General features: G+C 46.9%; 1 long non-coding RNA gene across 1 annotated transcript; it reads right to left on the bottom strand.

Annotated features, from left to right (window-relative positions):
- Positions 1-3408: 3408 nt before the first annotated feature.
- LOC143831540 (uncharacterized) lies at positions 3409-13497 on the bottom strand. Its single transcript, XR_013228914.1, has 4 exons — positions 12968-13497; positions 11575-11696; positions 8686-8982; positions 3409-4728 (listed from the first exon to the last, which is right to left on the bottom strand). It is a non-coding gene; the product is annotated as an uncharacterized LOC143831540 (long non-coding RNA).

Raw genomic sequence — 13497 nt, 5'->3', positions numbered from 1 at the left:
CTTCATGGCCCACCTCCAATTAGTCGACGGACCACATGTGGTCCGCGGCCCACGGGTTGGGGATCGCTACTATAGGCCTTAGAAGAGCTGCATTTTCTTTGGCCATTGATAAGAGGTAGGGCAATGCAAACCAAAATCACAACAATCCCCTTTGGCACGGTCCAGCTTGCCCCAGAGAAAAAACAAGGCTAAAAGAGGACCTTTCATTTCATCCCTGGATTGGCCATTACCGCATTAAAGCAATCCAATGAGTTAATTGAGGTGGTTTCCCTCAGAGGGGAAACCCACAACCAATTAACTCCCCACCACAACTTCTTAATGGCTATTATTGCCCTCCTGGTGCCTGCCCCTCCCCTGGGAGATGGACTGAGCATTGGACATGAGGCTGGTGTTTCCTTACCCAAGCACCTTCCCCAAAGGCCCTAAGCGCTGCCATTTTCTGTACTCCCCCTTCCCCAAGGTCCACATCCCTTTTACATGAAGGGGGCAGGTGCTACTTTCAGGGGGGAAATGGACTTTTGGGATATTTGGCTACTATGGCAGAGTTTTGTCCAGCCCTAGAAACATGATACTGAGTATAGTCAATAAATCTCCTAAGAGTTGCAGTGCAAAAAACATGAACTTATTCAAATAGTCCCAGTTGACTCTCACATTGCAGTCAGTCTAAATCAGGGGTAGTCAAACTGCGGCCCTCCAGATGTCCATGGACTACAATTCCCAGGAGCCCCTGCCAGCGAATGCTGGCAGGGGCTCCTAGGAATTGTAGTCCATGGACATCTGGAGGGCCGCAGTTTGACTACCCCTGGTCTAAATTATACTTCGCTTATCACAAATGGCCAGCAAATCCAGCATCAGATGTAATAATAATAATAATAATAATAATAATAATAATAATAATAATAATAATAAAAAATTCTACTATAATTATTTATTAATAAATTTATGATTATAATTTATTAATAAATTGTACTCTTATAGCCTGCCTTTCCTTTATGACCCATATATAAAATTGGCAATACAATCATAAATTAACATTAAAACCACAGGTTAAATTAAAACAGTATCTCCTCCACTATATTAGATTAGTAACAGGAAATTGCTGTAAAGCTATAGCATGGAATGGGGGAAAGAACCACCCTTGAGCAATTCTTATCAAAAGTGCACAAAACAGTGTATTGTCAAGAGTGAAACGACAATGTAAAGCTAGAAGTATTACAAAAGACTTGCATCACAATATCCAGGCAAACCGCTCTGCTACAGAACTTGAGCAGCATACATGGGAAGTCATTGGCGAAACCGCAGAATCATAGTCATAGAATAGAATCAGAGAATAACAGAATTGGAAGGGACCTCCTGGGTCATCTAGTCCAACCCCCTGCACTATGCAGGACACTCACAACCCTCTTGTTCATCCACTGTCACCTGCCACCCCCTTGAACCTTTACAGAATCAGCCTCTGTCAGATGGCTATCCAGCCTCTGCTTTAAAATTTCCAAAGATGGAGAACCCACAACCTCCCAAGGAAGCCTGTTCCACTGAGAAACCACTCTGACTGTCAGGAACTTCTTCCGGATGTTGAGATGGAATTTCTCAGGATCGTGCCGTCTTGTAAACTCATAAGGCAGAAATGTAGAGATAAGACATACCGTCTTGGATTTGTAGGATGCCGAAGATGTGACGACAGCAGACCGCTCAGGTTTAATTTGTTTCACATTTTCTTAATTGGAAAATCTTCAATAAGTCAGTCTTCATTCATAAACAGACTCCAGTCCCGCAGGAGGTGTTTCTAAGTCTTCTAAGGCAGCTTTTACAGCCATTTACTGATTTCATGGCAATGCAATGGTTCCCTTTCATTCTTGCTATATGGGATTGTGCAGGCATCTCTACAGAAAAGACCTGCAGAGACCGGCAGCTTCAGTGCACATTTGCAACTGGAGTTTACAGGAAAACCCAGCCTGCAAAAGCCCACTGGAAGTGCATCATTCAACTGTGTGAAATGAGCAAAGGCACTTGCAAATGGCAACTGAAGTGGATTGAAATGGCATTACTTAAAATGTATGTATGAGAGCTCCCCATTTGGCAATCCGCTTTCCTTGGAGTAAGCCCAGGGAACAGACCTTATGAGGATTCTCAAGAGACCTTTTGCTTTCTCAAAGACGGACGGCTCCTGCAACTTTAAAAATGTGTCGCAAGACGAGAATCCCAATATAAACTAAGGACCAAGAGAAATCCAGGGTATGTTCTTTTTGTTTCATGTATCTTCATCCAAGGTCAATTAAAATTCATAAAACATCTCCACGTCTTCCTATTATTGAGAGCTAATAACAATAGGATTAAAGAGGGTTACAAAGACACCTGCCAACAAAAGTGCGTTTAGTCAAAGCTATGGTATTTCCAGTTGCAATGTATGGCTGCGAAAGTTGGACCATAAGGAAGGCCGAGCGTCAAAGAATTGAGGCTTTTGAACTCTGGTGCTGGAGAAGACTCTTGCGAGTCCCTTGGACTGCAAGGCGAACAAACCGGTCAGTCCTAGAGGAGATCAACCCTGACTGCTCTTTAGAAGGCCAGATCCTGAAGATGAAACTCAAATACTTTGGCCACCTCATGAGAAGGAAGGACTCCCTGGAGAAGAGCCTAATGCTGGGAGTGATCGAGGGCAAAAGAAGAAGGGGACGACAGAGAATGAGGTGGCTGGATGGAGTCACTGAAGCAGTAGGTGCAAATTTAAATGGACTCCGGGGAATGGTAGAGGACAGGAAGGCCTGGAGGATCATTGTCCATGGGGTCGCGATGGGTCGGACACGACTTCGCACATAACAACAACAACAAAGACACCTCACAGTACTTGCATGTGGCAGACCACAGCTTTGCATAAGAATATTTTAAAGCATGCCGCTCAGTCTTAGCATTCGTTCCCCCGGAGTGATATGTAGCAATCTAATGGTTCACAGTTGTCATAATACTTTTGGTGTAGTGGTTAAGAGCAGCCAGCTTGGTGTAGTGGTTGAGAGTGGTGCGATGGGTTTAATTTCCCACTCCTCCACATGCAGCCAGCTGGATGATCTTGGGCTTGCCACAGCACTGATAAAAGCTGTGAGATCAGGGCTCTGCGACAAATATATGCACCATATCCAAATTCAAAGCTGCCTACCTTATGTATAAAAGTTAGACTTCGATTCCACCGTCTGTAAACACCTTATGGAATACCTGAGTATAGGTAGAATGAGCTCCCAGGTGAGCTGCGGGAGCTTCCAGCATTCTGCAGGTCCTTGCAAAACGTAGGTCTTCCGCCAGGTCTATGGTTGAGGCAGGGGTCAGTGAGGAAGATTGAGCCCCCCCCCCCGCTCCAGCATTAAGCAACAACTTGAGTCAACCCTCCTTCCCTTCCCCCCCACCTTTAGAGGCAGGGTTGGGTGGGGTAATATTCTACCATGTTTCTCACTTTTTATTGTGATTTATATTCTGAGTGTTGTGTCCTTTTAATGGGGTTTTTAATGGGTTTTTATGGGACATCTAACCCGCCGCGAGCTGGCTCTGGGAGTGGCGGGGAATAAATGTAATAATAATAATTATTATTATTATAGAATACCTGTAAAAGTAATATACTCGATGAGAAATTCTAATAAACCTTATCCAATACGGTAGTCAGAAATGTTGAAAAATTTTGAAAATTTTTACCTCACCTAGACAATACCACCAATTAAAACGCGCACAAATACAGTCTAAACAGTTTCAGGTCAATGGATTGAAACTTTAAACTGATCCCCACCCCAGAGTGCGGCTTTGTGCAATTCTGGTGGAGATGTTAAAGCCATTTTCAGATAGTGAGGGAGGGAGGGGGAGGGGCTCTGATGTTGATTTGTGCAATTAGGTTGGCCTCAACCATATGCTTGGCAAAAGAGGATCACCTTGCAGGCCCTTCGGAGTTCTACCATCAAAAAGCCACTTAAGGTGTTTCTACATTTTCTGCAAGAGGAATCACGTAAGAAAGATAAATGTCCCTGAGTCTGGAGTCAATGAGGTAAACCTTCTGTAGTCCAGGCCTCCAGTGCTGCTGGTGATGGAATCCAGTGGACAAAATGGAAGGCAACAGGATTATTTACAGCGCTGGGGCACTGCAGTGCTGCCGGTGATGGAATCCAGTGGACAAAATGGAAGGCAACAGGATTATTTACAGCGCTGGGGCACTGCAGTGCTGCCGGTGATGGAATCCAGTGGACAAAATGGAAGGCAACAGGATTATTTATAGCGCTGGAGCACTGCAGTGCTGCCGGTGATGGAATCCAGTGGACAAAATGGAAGGCAACAGGATTATTTACAGCGCTGGGGCACTGCAGTGCTGCCGGTGATGGAATCCAGTGGACAAAATGGAAGGCAACAGGATTATTTACAGCGCTGGGGCACTGCAGTGCTGCCGGTGATGGAATCCAGTGGACAAAATGGAAGGCAACAGGATTATTTACAGCGCTGGGGCACTGCAGTGCTGCCGGTGATGGAATCCAGTGGACAAAATGGAAGGCAACAGGATTATTTATAGCGCTGGAGCACTGCAGTGCTGCTGGTGATGGAATCCAGTGGACAAAATGAAAGGCAACAGGATTATTTACAGCGCTGGAGCACTGCAGTGCTGCTGGTGATGGAATCCAGTGGACAAAATGGAAGGCAACAGGAATATTTACAGCGATCCATCCCATGGAAGACCTGTGCCTGGTGCAGATATTACTGGAGCTGCATAGAAAACAAAGTTTTGCGTCAAGAAAAACTGAGTTCTGTACATGAAGCAGGCAAATATGTCACTTCACACCTTTGTGAATTAAGTTAACCTGCATGCATTATTCCACTTTTGTTAGTGGGGGGAGATCATGCTGTCCACTTGAATAGTCAACATCTGATCAGGGCAGCCTACCCACAAAGCACACCTAGGGCAAGAGGGGGTGAAGGGCGCTGAAAGGAGCTTGCCCTCCTGTCCTGTTCAAGGAAGGAAGGAATGTGCCAGGCCAGCTGGCCTAGGGTGGCAGAAGCCCTTTGGCTGGCCCTGCATTTGAGACTGCTTCCCATCAAGTCATACAACTACACCTGCTCGGTCCGCACTGGGTGCCCTCAGTTTGGCTCTCCGGATCCTTTTCGCGGGAAACAGCAGGGATTAAATGTGGGGCTTTCTGTGAGCAAAGCACGCATTCGAGCTCTGAACTGGACTCCTGCCTTGGTTCTGCCAGCACAGATCTGCACTGAAATCCTGCTGTGTTACTTCCAAGTTTGTGAGATGCTCCTTTCCAACTTGTCTTTATAGCCTTAGATCGTGGAAACTGCATTGGGAAGTGAGAGGAGGCATTCCCAGAGTGCTTAAAGAGTCTGTGTGGTTTGTAGAGAGAGGGGTGGCTGCAGCACAGGCTGTTTGGTGTAGTGGTTAGGAGTGCGGACTTCTAATCTGGCATGCCGGGTTCGATTCTGCGCTCCCCCACATGCAACCAGCTGGGTGACCTTGGGCTCGCCACGGCACTGATAAAACTGTTCTGACCGAGCAGTGATATCAGGGCTCTCTCAGCCTCACCCACCCCACAGGGTGTCTGTTGTGGGGAGGGGAATGGGAAGGCGACTGTAAGCCGCTTTGAGCCTCCTTCGGGTAGGGAAAAGCGGCATATAAGAACCAACTCTTCTTCTTCTTCTTCTTCTTCTTAACAGCGGGGCAGTATCCCTCTGCAGAGTCATAGGCACAAAGCTATGGCAGATGAGGGGCTGCAGCCAATCTGCTCCAAAGAACATTCATAGGCAACTGTCTCCACCATGTACTTCTAGTCCCTGCTTTGCAAGCGCCTCCCCAAAACGGTAGTATTAGAGACATGGGCTTTCATAGACCGTTTATGCACTGGAGGTTTCATGCCAGGCTGCAGGCTGGAGTTTTAGTCATGGCTGGTTGCTCCACCTCTTCCTGCACCCACACGGGGGAGCATTTGTCCTGGTGCACCTTATCCAGCCACAATTTGTGCTTCTGCACGGGAGCTGGGGCAGTAAAGTTCCCAGTGCATAATCGGTCCTACTGGGGCACTGCAGAGCACTTAATTTCTGACTCGCTGCTCCTGGAGCAGAAATTCAGCACTGCTGGCCAGATCTCTGTCCATATCGGTAGACGGGGCTTGAGATCCTCCTCCTCCTGAATTCCCCTCCGCCAACACACAACTGGCAGTCTTCAAGCAAAGGTTGGATGCACACTTTTCTTGGATGCTTTGGGATGCTTAGGGCTGATTCTGCGTTGAGCAGGGGGTTGGACTAGATGGCCTGTATGGCCCCTTCCAACTCTATGATTCTGTGAGTCTATACAACAAGCGCTGTTAAACCCCAGAGCCAAAATGCCCAAAGTCAGGAGCACTGCAGAAAACCAACCTCTCTTCAGAAAACCATAAGCAGCACAAAGCAGAACAGGAGGCAGGGGATAGGCAGCGTGCGGGCTGCAGATACAGACGGGATCCTCTTGCTCTGGAATGAAGTAGAATCCTAAGTGTAAAGGCTTTCAATACTGTCTTTCCTATTTAGCTTATCCATCTGAACTCTAAGCTTATCCATCTAAGCTTATCTTTCATTTCCTCAAGTATTAGTTCCTTGGGGCACTTCTACGGCCAGCTGCTTTTCAGTAAATTAATTCAGTTCTTCCAAGTGAGACATCGGCCATTGGGAAGGAAAGAAATCCATTAGAATATTGAAATATCCACTAAGAATCCATTACAAAATAGTTTCAGGCAGGAAGCTGTGTTGATCGGCAGTAGAAGAACAAGATTTGAATCCCAAGATGAGCAAGATTTTCGGGATCTTAAGCTTTGGCCCCCAAAGTTTGTACCCGGGAAATCTTATTTAGGTTCTTTAGGGCGCCACTGGAATCTAATCTTGCTCTGGATTAAAAATGGGGACTTGTGGAGGAATATCTCCACCTCAGTATTGCATTAATTGGAGTTGCATTCCATACATGCTCCAGAAGTTACAAGGCAAAAAGAAAACTACAGGAGAAAAGTCATCTTTCTCCCAAGGAAAGAGCACTGGGACCTGGCCAGAGCATAACTAAAGGTTTGCCATCTAATACCTTTAGATCAGGGGTAGTCAAACTGCAGCCCTCCAGATGTCCACGGACTACAATTCCCAGGAGCCCCTGCCAGCGAATGCAGAAAACTAAGGGGCCGCAGTTTGACTACCCCTGCTCTAGATGGTCACACCTGAAGAAGAAAAGACTGCAAAGGTCAAATAGCTAGGTAGTTCTTCTTCCTCTTGATCAGGACTTATGAGAAGAAGAACAGTTTTATACCCTACTTTCCTCTACCTGAAGGCATCTCAAAGCCCTTCCAACTCTGTGATTCTAAGACAGCCGGAAGAAGCCCTCTTCTGTTTGGGTCTTCTCTTTGGATGGACACAAAAGCCATGAAAGACTGAACAACTACACTTGGGAGTCCATCTTGACCAAGTCAACTAGCCAGTATGAGTTAGTCAGGGGATGGCAACTAGACAGAATTTGAGATGGTTATGTAGACGCACATTGTTAAATATATAAATCTGTCCAGCAGGGGGTCTCTCTAACAGGTTTTTTGGCAGCAGGAGTCACTACCGGGACCAATTGATAGCTTCCCTCTCTCTTCCCGACAAGCGGAGGGACTTGGGACAGCAGTGAAGCTGGTTGAGAAGACCTGCCATAATCAAATCTCTTCAACTAACGTACTTCCCACAGACTGTGCATGCAGGAATGTACAGTTATGGAGGTTTAATGCATGTTCTCCATATTTAAAAGGGGGAAATATCCCAGAATTCCCCTCAGCATTCTCAGAGGCGTGGACCAAACTGTATTGAGTTATAGGTGGCTTTGGAGACTTGGGACCATTCCTCCTTCAGAGCTCTTCCCTCCCCTTGGCTCCAGTGCACAATGCTAGACTGTGACAGCTTGCTGTAGTGGTTCGGAGTATGGACTTCTAATCTGGCGAGCCGGGTTTGATTCCACGCTCCTCCACATGCAGCCAGCTGGGTGACCTTGGGCTCGCCACAGCACTGATAAAGCTGTTCTGACCGGGCAGTGATATCTGGGCTCTCTCAGCCTCACCCACCTCACGGGGTGTCCTTTGTGGGGGGGGGGGAGGAAAGGGAAGGTGATTGTAAGCCCCTTTGAGCCTCCTTCGGGTAGAGAAAAGTAGCATATAAGAACCAACTCTTCTTTGGTAATATCAGGGCTCTCTCAGCCTAACCTACCTCCCAGGGGGTCTGTTGTGGGGAGAGGAAGGGAAGGCGATTGTAAGCCACTTTGAGACTCCTTCTGCTACTACCAACTCTGCTGCTAAGAGTTGTTGGAGGATGGCCCAGTTTATTCCACTTTTATTACCAACTTTAATGTTACTCGGACTGACTCCAATGGTCCAGTGCGTGGGGAGGAGTTTTTTACCATGTACTGCCATCTTATTTACTGTTGGGGATTGTTTTAACTTATTATTAATGTGCTGTATAGTTTTATATTAGTTATTGTTTTTAGCTTATTATTGTAAACCGCCGCGAGCCAACTTGCTGGAAACGGCGGTATGCAAATCCAAAAACAAATCAATAAATAAAATAAATTCTATTCCACAAAAGGGAGAAGCAACAGCGGCTCAAGCCATCCAAGTGAAAAGGGCATCTAAGGTGGTGCCAAAGAATTCTGCATAAGAATTGGTTCTGACTTACCTGGCAATATGCTGACATAGATACGAGCTTTGATGGTTTCCTTTTCCTTCACGTCATATTTTCCTTGTTGGTTTTCTCTCAGATTGTTGAGGCAGAGGTAACCGTTAGAGAGGGCGCAGTCTTTGAATTCACTGCGGAAAAGTTTCAGGGCCCCGTGATGGACCGTTAGCACTGTGACTTCCTCACTGCTGGAGTTGACTTGCCAGTCCAGGTAGGTCCAATTCCTAAGCATCGTTGGTATTGTGATGGTCGAATAAGCGGGGATGGAACAGTTGTATGTAGGAAAATTAAAGAACTCTGCAACAAAGATTTGGGAGGGGGGTTGTGATGAGATTGACTACAGATCAGAATCCCAAAGGCTTGGGTGGTGAGGGACAAAACATAAGAACCTACCTAGGTGTGAAGAAGCACATTTTATCTTGAGAGATTTGAATGGGCAACAAAGATGGTGAGGGGTTTGGAGACCAAGATGTATGATGAAAGGTTGGGGGAGCTTAGTCTGTTTAGCCTGGAGAGGAGATGACTCAGAGGGGATCTGATAACCATCTTCAAGTATTTAAAAGGCTGCCATGTAGAGGATGTAGTGGAGTTGGTCTCTCTTGCCCCAGAGGGATGGACCAGAACCAGTGGGATGAAATTAATGCAAAAGAAATTCCATCTAAACATCCAGGAGAAGTTCCTAACAAAGCGGTTTCTCAGTGGAACAGGCTTCCTCGGGAGGTGGTGGGTTCTCCATCTTTGGAAATTTTTAAATAGAGGCTGGAGAGCCATCTGTGAAGATTCAAGGGGGTGGCAGGTTACAGTGTCAGCAATAGGGTTGTGGGTGTCCTGCATGGTGCAGAGGGTTGGACTAGATGACCCAGGATGTACCTTCAACTGTATGATTCTATGTATGGAGCAAAAATGTTCACCATTAGTTTTAGATTTTAAATCCTTCCTTGATTGAGAAACGGCAGGGGGGAAGGGGAGAGTCGATTCACTTGCTTTCCAGCCTCACCTCAGCCACCCTTTAGGACAGTGGTCCCCAACCTTTTTATCACCGGGGACTCAACGCTCACCGGGGACTCAACGCCTTTTACTGAGGCCCGGTGTGTGTGTGGGGGTAGTTTACTCCTTTACTCTCAACCACTGCCCTAACGCTCTCTGATCGCTATGGTAATGTTTAAACATCCCTTCAAAATAAGATACAGACACACCACAACAATGAAGTGTGTTGTAAAGGGCTGGGGGGGGGGGAGAAGGTGTCCTTTGGGGCCCACCTCCAATTAGTCAAAGGACCACATGTGGTCTGTGGCCCACAGGTTGGGGATCGCTACTTTAGGAAATGCTAATAGGCCGAGCTGGAGACAATGGGATGGTCCAGCCCTACTCTTCATCTCTAGCTATAGAGGTGATAGCCAGCATGGAACAGAGATGTTGAGGAATTAAGTGCTAGAAAGACTTCAGGAAAAGCTTCATTGGCCTAGCTTGACCTGGTCAGTGGGAGGAAGAAAAGAGATGGTGAAACTCCTGGAAACAAGGAGGAGGCTCTTATTTGGGTGCTGGTTCCATCGAGGCAGGCAGAACTCTTACCAGAGGTCTGTGGTAGGCAGTCGTTGCCATGTACTGGCCTGCACTCCAAAAGGAGGATTGAAAGTTCGGGAAACCCTGTTATTGACTAAGTTAAAAAGCCTGCCTTATATTTAACACCTGCTAGGGCATGCATAGAGGGAGGCACAGAGGAATTGTGTTGTACCCTTTTCTTTTGAATCCCTTGTTCAAACTGGTGCTGTGCTGAGAGTATGCTTGTGAACATTTTCTTTTTAACAAATACTTTATAACTTTCGCTACTACTAGTGGTTCTCTGTACCACATAGGCCTCCACTATCTTGGACGTGCTATTTTAAAAGGAGCGCCAGGAGAAAGGTGATGGGCAGGCAGTTGGGAAGTAACCCCTCCCCGTGATAACCAAGTGCTGGATAGTGGAAGAAACAGTGGCAAGGCCTCAGAGTTTGGAAGAGGAGCTGGGAGTTCTGGCTCTCTTAGTGAGCAATGCCTATGATGGTCAAGGGATGGCAGCAGTTGAACAGCAAGAAAGAAAAGCCCACTCCCCTACACGTTCGAAAAACTTGGAGAGCAGAGTGGAATAGGGCCTGCAGTTCACCACAGGACTGCTTCAACACACTGGGTCACAGAGGACTAGCTGCCTTCTGTCTGTCGATTGTTATAACTCATCCTAATGTATTTCACGGAGCCCTAAGGGTGGCCCTAAGGTTCTTTTAGAATGCTTTCAGCCTTTACATCATTGTGGGGGAAATCTAGAAGAAGAGCTTTCTAGCAGTTGACAAGCCTTGGTTGGAGGCCTTCCTTCTGATAGTTTAGGACAGGTGCTACCACTCAGGTAGCACCAAGGGAGTTTTTCAGCTTTGACTTTCATTGGCCACACTATTTACATTCCTCAGCCATGACCAGCAAATAATTCCAAGGCCTGAAGATACTGACATTTGTGGGTTTTTTGGGCTGCAGGGCCGTGTTCTGGTAGAGAGAGATACTTCTTGCTGTGACAGTCCTCTGAAGATGCCAGCCACAGATGATATATTAGGCGCAAATCTACCATAACACAGCCTCGCAGCCCGAGAAAACTACAAACACCGGTTGATTCTGGCCATGAAAGCATCGACAACAGACTGAAAATGCTTTCAAAGCCTTTCAGCTCTGACATCTTTCTTCAAAGTCACAAATGAAAGGTATGTGAGAAACCAAAGTCACACACCTAGCCTAGGTGAGAGAACAAATCAGGTGTGGCAGGTGTCCAGATTGGCTATCTCCAGCAAATGGCCCAATTTTGGAATGCCAGGCATTTCTGCTTCAGGGTCCCCAGCCCAGAGAGATCACCCTGCCCCCTCTTACCTTGCTGCCATTGCTTGCAGTTAACAGAGAACAAATTCCACACTCCGGGAATACAGAGAAATAGCAAGAAGAACTGTAACATTTTCCAGAACCACATAGCAGCAAAAGAAGATGGAGGACTTCTGCAGGAAGCATAAAGGAACAATGATCCACATTAGGATTATTATTTATTACATTTATATGCTGCCCTCCCTTAAGGCTCAGGGTGGTTCACATGAAACAAGAACAATACAGGGAAAATCGCTAGCCATAAATAACAATAGAACAACAATAAACACTGTGAACAGTAAATTTATAACTGCCACATGTAGATGGACCCATGATTGGTCAGAGGTAGTCAAACTGCGGCCCTCCAGATGTCCATGGACTACAATTCCCAGGAGCCCCTGCCAGCATTTGCAATTGTAAATTGTCAGCAATTGTAGTCCATGGACATCTGGAGGGCTGCAGTTTGACTACCCATTGTTTTGGACATTAATGAGAGGGAAATGAACCTACATAACCTGGAGAGCCAGGCTTGATGCCCGACTCCTCCACCTACAGCCAGCTGGGTGCCCTTGGGCTAATCACAGCTCTTCTAGAGCTGTTCTCACATAGCAGTTCTGTCAGAACTCTCTCAGTCCCACCTGTTGCAGGGAGAGGAAGGGAAGACAATTGTAAGCCACTTTGAGACTCCTTCGGGTAGTGAAAAGTGGGGTATAAAAAAACAACTCTCCTTCCCCTATAATCTGCCTTAATAGCCTCCTCCACAAGCTGTTCCTGGTATTTGCCGTGAAAGCAAGAACCTGGCCGCATCCATTGACCTGGGGGTGGCATTCTTGTGTAGTTTTCCCTCCTGGGAAAGGAGGTGGAGCCTGGACACCCACTGCTGCCTCAAGCCGCTCCCAGTCCTCCCCAAGCATGTCAGGGAGACTTGGCCAGCAGGCATCACTTCCAGCCCGGTTCCTCGAAGCCTTGAAATCTTTCAGGAGTTCCTCCACAGTCAAAAGGCTGCTATGAGTCAGCCGTGACTTTTTGCTGCCAGTGCTCAGGGCTGCATTATGGCTCTTGCAGGCCCTAGGCACCTTTGCCTCCAATTGGCCATGCTGGCAGGGGCTCGTGGTAATTGTGGTCCATGGGCACCTAGAGAGCTACAGCTTGGTCATCCCTGCCATATAACATCTCATTGACTACCTGTCAATTCCAGGAAGGAGGGAGGGAGGGGGAAGAAAAAATATGTCGTTATCCACATTCTGACACTTTCCAATAAGATAGCACCAGGATTTGTTCTGGGCAAACGTTGGATCATTTGGGCTATGAAATTAAAGGTAGTTTGGGGCAGTAGGGGTCAGAAGTTCACTGGCTCTGTCTGTGTGACCTCCCTCCCCCCCAAAAAAAATTCAAATGGACTCACCGTTGGAGAGAGGAATCTGATGCTCCTGGCCAGGCCTTGAAAAGTTTTCCACACGAGGCACTGTCACCGATGTGTCCAAGAGGGGAAGTCTAGGTACACCTTAAACCATGAGGCTGGAAACCTTTTTCTGATTTTTATTCAACTGCAGAAGAATAGAAATACAATTTTGACACAGGTGGGGCAGATCCCCAAAAATACCTGCACAGAGAACAATACAATTACATGGTATTAATTATCTTCCCATTGGAGACAGGGAGAGGTGATGCCCTTATGGGCCAAGCCTCCATTGGACACCCCACAGGACCACCCTGCAGCCCCCAAAAAGTTGCTGGCAGGTTCTGAAAAGCTGCTGTCCTGTCTCCCCCTCCCACCCCAGCCTCCAATGGTTTACATAAACAACACAGATTTCTTCCTTTAGCCTTGAAAGATTAAGTCAATTCGACACACCCCTAACATCAACATTGGCTACAGGGATCCTCCTTCCCCAAGATTATCTAAAACCGCATTCCAAAAGGGAATGCTTCTCTCCA

This window comes from Paroedura picta, chromosome 3 (assembly GCF_049243985.1).
Source record: "Paroedura picta isolate Pp20150507F chromosome 3, Ppicta_v3.0, whole genome shotgun sequence".
Taxonomy (NCBI): domain Eukaryota; kingdom Metazoa; phylum Chordata; class Lepidosauria; order Squamata; family Gekkonidae; genus Paroedura; species Paroedura picta.
This window is presented reverse-complemented; position numbering and strand designations above follow the sequence as displayed.